The sequence below is a fragment of the Mytilus galloprovincialis genome, chromosome 10 (assembly GCF_965363235.1).
Source record: "Mytilus galloprovincialis chromosome 10, xbMytGall1.hap1.1, whole genome shotgun sequence".
In the NCBI taxonomy this organism is placed as follows: Eukaryota; Metazoa; Mollusca; class Bivalvia; order Mytilida; family Mytilidae; genus Mytilus; species Mytilus galloprovincialis.
In genome coordinates, this window is record NC_134847.1 from 86,294,212 (window position 1) to 86,301,807 (window position 7,596).

A 7,596-nucleotide genomic window follows, 5' to 3' on the forward strand; every position below is an offset into this window, starting at 1 on the left:
AACTCTAATTTGACATTAAAATTAGAAAGATCATACCATAAGGAACATATATACTAAGTTTCAGGTTGATTGGACTTCAACTTCATCAAAAACTACCTCGACCAAAAACTTTAACCTGAAACAGGACGAACGAACGGACGAACGAACGGAGGCACAGACCAGAAAACATAATGCCCCTTTACTATCGTAGGTGGGGCATAAAAAGAAGACAGAAAAAAGACACCCCTCCGAGACGAGCCTTACATGCACTGTTATTACCCAAGGTTAATTTTACGGCGGCTCATTTTATTTTGGCTTAGAAATAAACATAATTGACAAGTTTCCTTCCCCTGCATTCTCGATCCCACATGTAAATAGCACGGTGATTTCAAAAAGACATTGATACATCATTACAACACTTGCCGTCAGTATTTGAATATATTGATTAAGAAGGTATAGAAGATTAATGCACGCACACTATTATCCACCACTGGCCTAAATAGTTAGTCCGCAAACAACGAGGGTCATAAAAACCCAGCACTTTGAACACAGCCACCGGCATGGTGTGAATCTGAAAGCTTCCCACTATCCATTTCTACCCATAGAAAACTTTTGCCTTTCATTTATCAAAAATGAAATATGTTGATATTAATGGTATATAAGAATTATTGGGGAATTCAAACCATTCCTATTGTAAGTGATAAAACTAAATTTATATCAGGGTGATTGAAATGAGGAAAAAAAAGGGGGAATCAGGAGTTCAGGGCCCCCTGTTTGGGAAAAGAATTGGTTGATTATATATGGAATCACTGAGTCATGGCAGGAGCAGGCCCCTCTTAGGCAGTCGGTGGGCCCCACTTATGAAAAATTCTGGATCCACCACTGTGGTCATGGTGGTCTTCAGTTGTATTATCTTTTAAAAAAAAAATTACACCTGTATAGTGTATATTCTTTAGTGTAAATCAAGGGAAAATACTGTGAACTATCTGTGCATTGGGGCTTATTAAAAGGTATTTCGGGGGGAAGAAAGAAGGGAGGGTGAGTCCATGGGAGGTAATCCCCACCCCTTTCAATTTGAGAATATGCTATTATCTTGTAAACGGTCCAGATCCCCATCCCTAAACCATATATATTCTTGAATGGGACGATAAAACAAATCAAATGAAATTAAAAGGAGGTCTTTGGGGGTTACCCCACTCTGTTCAATTTGAGAATGTGCTATTATCTTGTGAACGATCCAGATCCCCACCCCTAAACCATATATATTCTTGTCGGGGACAATAAAATTAATAATGAAATAAAATAAAAGTGAAGTCCCACCCCCTCTAGTTTGAAAACTTGTAAACGGTCAAGATCCCCACCCCTAAACCATGTTTATATATTCATGTATAGAACAATAAAACAAATCAAAGGAAATATAGGGAGAGTCCATGGGGTTCACCCCCACCCCCACATGTTTGAGAAACTTTTAAATGGTTGAGATCCCCTGTCATCCAGTGGTTAGGTGAAAAAATTTCAGGATCCCTGATCCCCACCGTCAAACCATATATATTCTTGTATGAGACAATAAAACAAATCAAATGAATTTAGGATCATCCCCTTTGTCTTGGGTTGGGAACCCGCCTTTTTAAAATGGCTGGATCCGCCCCGGCATACCATCTAGCTAGCTATAAAGGCTTTAAAAATATGAAATCAAACAAGGAAATTAACAGTGTAGGCAACTGTTTTGAATTTAAAAAAAAGTCTTTTACATATATATAACAATGTTAAATTTTTTGTGCATTTATTTTTGCTTATCGTGTTTTCAATAATAGACAAAATTGCATGATTGAATATTGTAATTTAAGAAAAATCAGCATACATGATATAAAATGGGAAGTGGAAACTGGGAATTTGACAAAGAGACAACAACCCAATCAAAGAGCAGACAACGGCCGAAGGTCACCTATGGGTCTCCAATGCAGTGAGAAAAATTCGGCACTGGTCTTCAGCTCATAAATATGTATCAGAAATGAAAACGAGATACAGCTTTCAGTTGTATTAATAAAAACCTCACAATAAGTTCTGAATATCAGAATATACAGTATTGCAAGATTCTCTCAAAATGTACACATAGAGCTGAAAAACTGTCAGTGACTGTAAAATTAATCATGCTTACATTAAAGTCCATGGAGTCCATCTTAATATGCATACTCTCGTACAAAGGAATATAAGTATGCAATAGACATCAAGTTTTCAAAAATAAGAGTATCTATGCCATTAATTTACGACAAGATCTTAATCAAGTAATAATTTCGGTTTGTTTAAATATTTCGGAAGTTAGTATGACCTCCTTTTTGGTGATGATGTTTTCGTTTTAAAGTTGGGAAAATTGTTTGTACATGTACCAACAAAAATAAAAACACAAATTCAATCTAGAATTATGTTTTTATCATTTTTTTATGTTTAGGTTGTCAGCAAGATGTAAAGGACAAGTATGCAGTTCAAAATTCAAAATGTGGATAAGTTGAGGTTCTAGGTCTTACCTTTGCAGATTTTCATATTTTGCATGAATGAATTCAAAGGTTATATGATGGACAGCAGAGAAAGAAAAAAACAACTTTTCAATTATCCTGCTCCTGGATAAATGTAAAACATCTTGTTTTTCGGTAAGTTTTATGCTCTGTTTTGATAGTGTTAGTGCATTCATCTTTCCAGTCTTTCCTCTAAATTGTAAGTTTTTGGTGAGTGTTCACCATGAATTTCAGTAAGTAACTTGTGGATTTACATGTATATACTCAAAATTTAGTACTAATATTAATGGGATTTTAGCATGACATCCTGCCAAATGCTTGTTAATCATGTTTATGTTCCAGAACAAACAAGTATTTGGACTGTACGCATACAGTCTGCCCAATTTTAAGAAGTTGGTCAAGTTTATTACAAACAAATGTACAGTACAGATCAACATAACTGAAATCTTTAATAGATTAATACAAAAAGTTTAATTGCAGTTAAAATAAAAACACAGGTTTGGTTGAGCTGGTACCAGACAGTACAAGTATACTTAAATGGTCTGACTGTACACATATGGTGGGACTGTAAGTTCTGGACCATAAAAGTAAGATCCGAATACTGATATGGTCTGGAACATTTATACATGTCTTAAAATTAATATCAAACACATTGGTGTTTTTGAACTTGGTAAAAAGTTATGTGATAGAACTATAATGTTTTGGGATATCAAAATCAAAAATATCCCATTTTTACTTTTAATAAAGAAGAAGATTATTGATGTATGTTTAAATGTATATTAAAATGAGACAGCAAGCCAACAACACAAAAAAAAAAGGATAAAACATACATATTTTGTTTGTATCAATGTTATAATTTCCAATATGACAATAATGTTCAAGGTATTTTTTCATTGAAATAAAACACAAATTGAAATCTGTCTGAACTTCAAAAGCTTAAAGAAATATTGTTTCTGTTGTCTGCATTTTGTATAATATATTGCAAATTCTTGTGAATAATGGAATGTTATTATAGTTGTCTAAAGTTTTAACTTTTAACATTGATCTTTATACTGTAAAATTCATAAATTATTGCGTGCATTTATTATTGCGATTCTGTCATTTTAGACTTAAATGCGATTTTAAATTTTACGATTTTGAAAAATCCTGTTTAATCCATATAAAATATTTCATAATACGAGTTTAAATTATTGCGTTTACAACTCCGTTGCATTTTTCTCAATAAAAAAAAACTTGCATTAATTCCGAATTTACAGTATATATATATATTATGTATATAACTTGGGAAAATACCCAAATTTTATAAAGAAGAATAAATTAATTGATTGTTATATGGTATTAGAATAGGAAGATGTGGTATATTGCTAATTTGACAACCCTCCATCAGAGACCAAAGGATGTAGGCCGTTAGCAACTGATGACACTGGACAACCTTTAACAATCAGTAAAATCCATACCACATAGCTATTTTTATTGAAAATCATATTATTGCTACATGTATGAAAACAATTTTGTATAATCCATTACTTTAGATTTTATTGATTCTTTTTCAGAAGGATTGAAATTCACCACCTAAAATAAATGGAGAAAACATAGAAACAAGACCAGAATAAATTCAAAGAAAAAAGTTGGATCAGTTATTATTTTCATCACTCAGTCAATGATTTGAAGTTCTTTTAAATTCAAAAAAATATTGAAACCACAATAATGTCAAAGTTCTGTGCTGAATGTCCAAAAAGTGGACTATACCATCAAACAATGCTGGATGATAAGAAACTATTAATGTTTTGTGTTGAGGGATATTGTGAAAAAAATAGATTTACTTAAATAGCTACTATAGTATGTTAAGCCTAACAATAGAGTTTTTATTGATTTCAAATGGCAAATAATTGTGTTTCAAGAAAGTATTCTATAATTCATGAATAAACATATATTGATACTTACATTATCTGCTTTGTTGTTTAAAAGTTTAGTTTTGAACAGTTAAAGAACAATATGCTAAATTAACATTTCCCAAGAAAAAAAGATATTCAATTAAAAAGATTCATCTTATAATAATTTACTACCAAATAGAATACATTGTAACATACACATTCACGGCTGGTAATCTACACACGCAGAACATTTGGTTCTGCAATAAAAACCGTGAGAGGATTTTCCGGTTGTGCTTGAGTGGAGTAATTGTCACCGCTTCAAAAGGTATGTACATTTCTAAATCTCAATTTTCTTATTCAACTGATCAAAATATTGAAAATCGGAGAATGCTATGCTGTGGTGAATACTTTAACGAAGAGATACATGTATCATTTACTGTTGTACGTAGAGTTGAACTCCTACAAAATCAGTTGTCCCACGAGAAATTGCCTAAAAAAGTAACATTTCAATTTTGAAATGGTTCTATTTACAGACTTACAAGTTCAAATTTAGTTTTTTTTTCGGGCAATAGGTATGAATGTTGTTTTTGGCGGCGTGTGCGCTGTCCTGTGTTGATAGACGTCTTAATAATTCCAAAAACAACATTTTTCCGTGAAGTCATGCGTGAGGGGATCGGTTCTGATTGAGGACATCGTGAATGCGTGAGGGGAAGTACAAACATTTTTTTTTAATCTTTGGCTTTGTGACTTTTGTTGACTCAATAAATGTGATCAATGCTGATTAAAAGCACAGATTTATCCTTATACTTTAATAGATGTAAACTGATCACTGATTCAATGAAATCAAACTATTAATTGTTTGTTCAACTTCAGAAAATGCCATTGTTCAAAGGAAAAAGGAAAAGAGGACTGAAATTGACTCTCTACAAAGAGCCATGGAGATACAAGTTATCCCCGCCCTCGAAGCGAACTAAACCCTCTGGGAGTAGTCCTGTCGTCAAATATACGTCACAGAGATCACCACATATATCTAAGAAAATGATATCGCCGATGAACACTTATTATTTGTTTAAATAAGTCTGGACATTGAGTCTCAAGCACGAGAAAACCGATCCCCGCGAAAAAGTGACCGGACGAACAAATTATATATAATACATAAAAAACAGTAAAATGCGAATTTACGATGACCCATAACGTTACAGTAGAACATAAGAACGAACTATAAAAATCAGTTGAAAAAAGCTTAATTAAGATTCATGTTATACACATTTACGAAAGGAGTTATCTCCCCTAAAATAGTTTATTTAAAAAAAAAAGATGATTCTCAAAACACAAAATTTGATATTTGTTCAAAGATTTTGATTTATACAATAAATCACCAAATATTCTTTATGTGAATAAAGTCTAACTATTGAATTGCAAATCTGTCTCCAAATTTGCAGATGGGGGCAAATAATCGGTCTAGTTTTTACTTGTAGCAAGAAAACAAAATCGTTGACAACATTTTTTGTCTTTATTCTTCGTGAAACATATTATTAAACCTAGGTTCCTACAATTATTTCAAAATCCAATCTCGTAATCTTTTTTAAGCACACTCACATATGTGTTTTTTCATGAACAATGTAGCCAAATTTTGGTAAGTTTCAACGACTGATAGCTTGAATATAAAGATAAGATGTGTACCTCCCCTCACGCATTCACGATGTCCTCAATCAGAACCGATTCCCTCACGCATGACTTCATGAAAAAATTTAGTTTTTGGAATTATTAAGATGTCTATCAACGGCGGACAGCGCACACGCCGCCAAAAACAACATTCATACCTATTGCCCGAAAAAAAACTAAATTTGAACTTGTAGGTCTGTAAATAGAACCATTTCAAAATTGAAATGTTACTTTTTTAGGCAATTTCTTGTGGGACAACTGATTTTGTAGGAGTTCAACTCTACGTACAACAGTAAATGATACATGTATCTCTTCGTTTAAGTATTCACCACAGCATAGCATTCTCCGATTTTCAATATTTTGATCAGTTGAATAAGAAAATTGAGATTTAGAAATGTACATACCTTTTGAAGCGGTGACAATTACTACACTCAAGCACAACCGGAAAATCCTCTCACGGTTTTTATTGCAGAACCAAATGTTCTGCGTGTGTAGATTACCAGCCGTGCATTACTGTTTATTTATATCTATATATTTACAATTAGAATCCCATAGGATTTTAATTTGTCCCATGGGATATTAAAAATCCCATGGGATAATAAAAATCCCATGGGATTTTTTTTGTCCCATGGGACAACAAATATCCCATGGGACTACAATAATCCCATGGGACAAAAAAAAATCCCATGGGATTTAACCAAAATCCCATGGGATAATGGTAAATCCCATGGGATTTTGCCCTGTCCCATGGGATATTGAAAATCCCATGTTTTTATAATTCAAATTGCAAAATAAATATGAAAGTAACTGTAGAAAACCAATGAAATTATTGAATCCCATGTAATTCTGCACATTTTGGTTATATACATGATATTGTAGCTCTTGTTTGAGGCGGCGGCGGATTTGCAAATGAGTGTTTTGCAAATTAAAAGTGTCCAGTGTTTCAGACTGGTTCAGTGTTGACAAAGTAATTTCGAAGACGTCTGAAATTGGTATTATTTATGTGCCTCCTGAGAGTAGTAACTATTCATCAGTTGATGCTTTTTCTGAAATTTTGAATCAGAATTTCAAAGATTAAATAAAAATTCTGAATTTATTTGTTTACTTGGAAATATGAATGCACGTACAGGAATTTTGTCCGATTTTGTTGTTTAAATACAAATGACGATTTTTTTTAAGAAAATGTTTAAGATATCAGTGAGTTTACTGACGTTAAAATTTTAGATGACATGGGTTTGTCAAGAATAAGAAACAGCCCAGATACTGTCATCAACAGTTTTGGTCGAAAGCTTATAAGTTTTTGCAAAGATAATAAATTGTTTATTTTTAATGGTAGAGTTGGAAAGGATAAAATTGGAATGTCAAGAAGTAGAAATAACAGTGTAATTGATTATGTTGTTGGTACTTCTTTATTGCTACAAATTGTACATGATTTTGAAATATTTTAATTTAATAAGCTTTATTCAGATGTACATTCCCCACTTGCACTTACATTACGTCTAAATGACAGTTTTTCTGGAAAAAAGTGTAATAAATAAACAAAATCATTTCCAAGAATTAAATTA

The 7,596-nt window shown here is 32.5% G+C and overlaps 1 long non-coding RNA gene across 1 annotated transcript; it reads left to right on the forward strand.

The window, feature by feature from the left end:
• Positions 1–201: 201 nt before the first annotated feature.
• Positions 202–4,437, forward strand: LOC143048683 (uncharacterized). Its single transcript, XR_012969915.1, has 3 exons — positions 202–432; positions 2,429–2,627; positions 4,046–4,437. It is a non-coding gene; the product is annotated as an uncharacterized LOC143048683 (long non-coding RNA).
• The last annotated feature ends 3,159 nt before the right edge of the window (positions 4,438–7,596 follow it).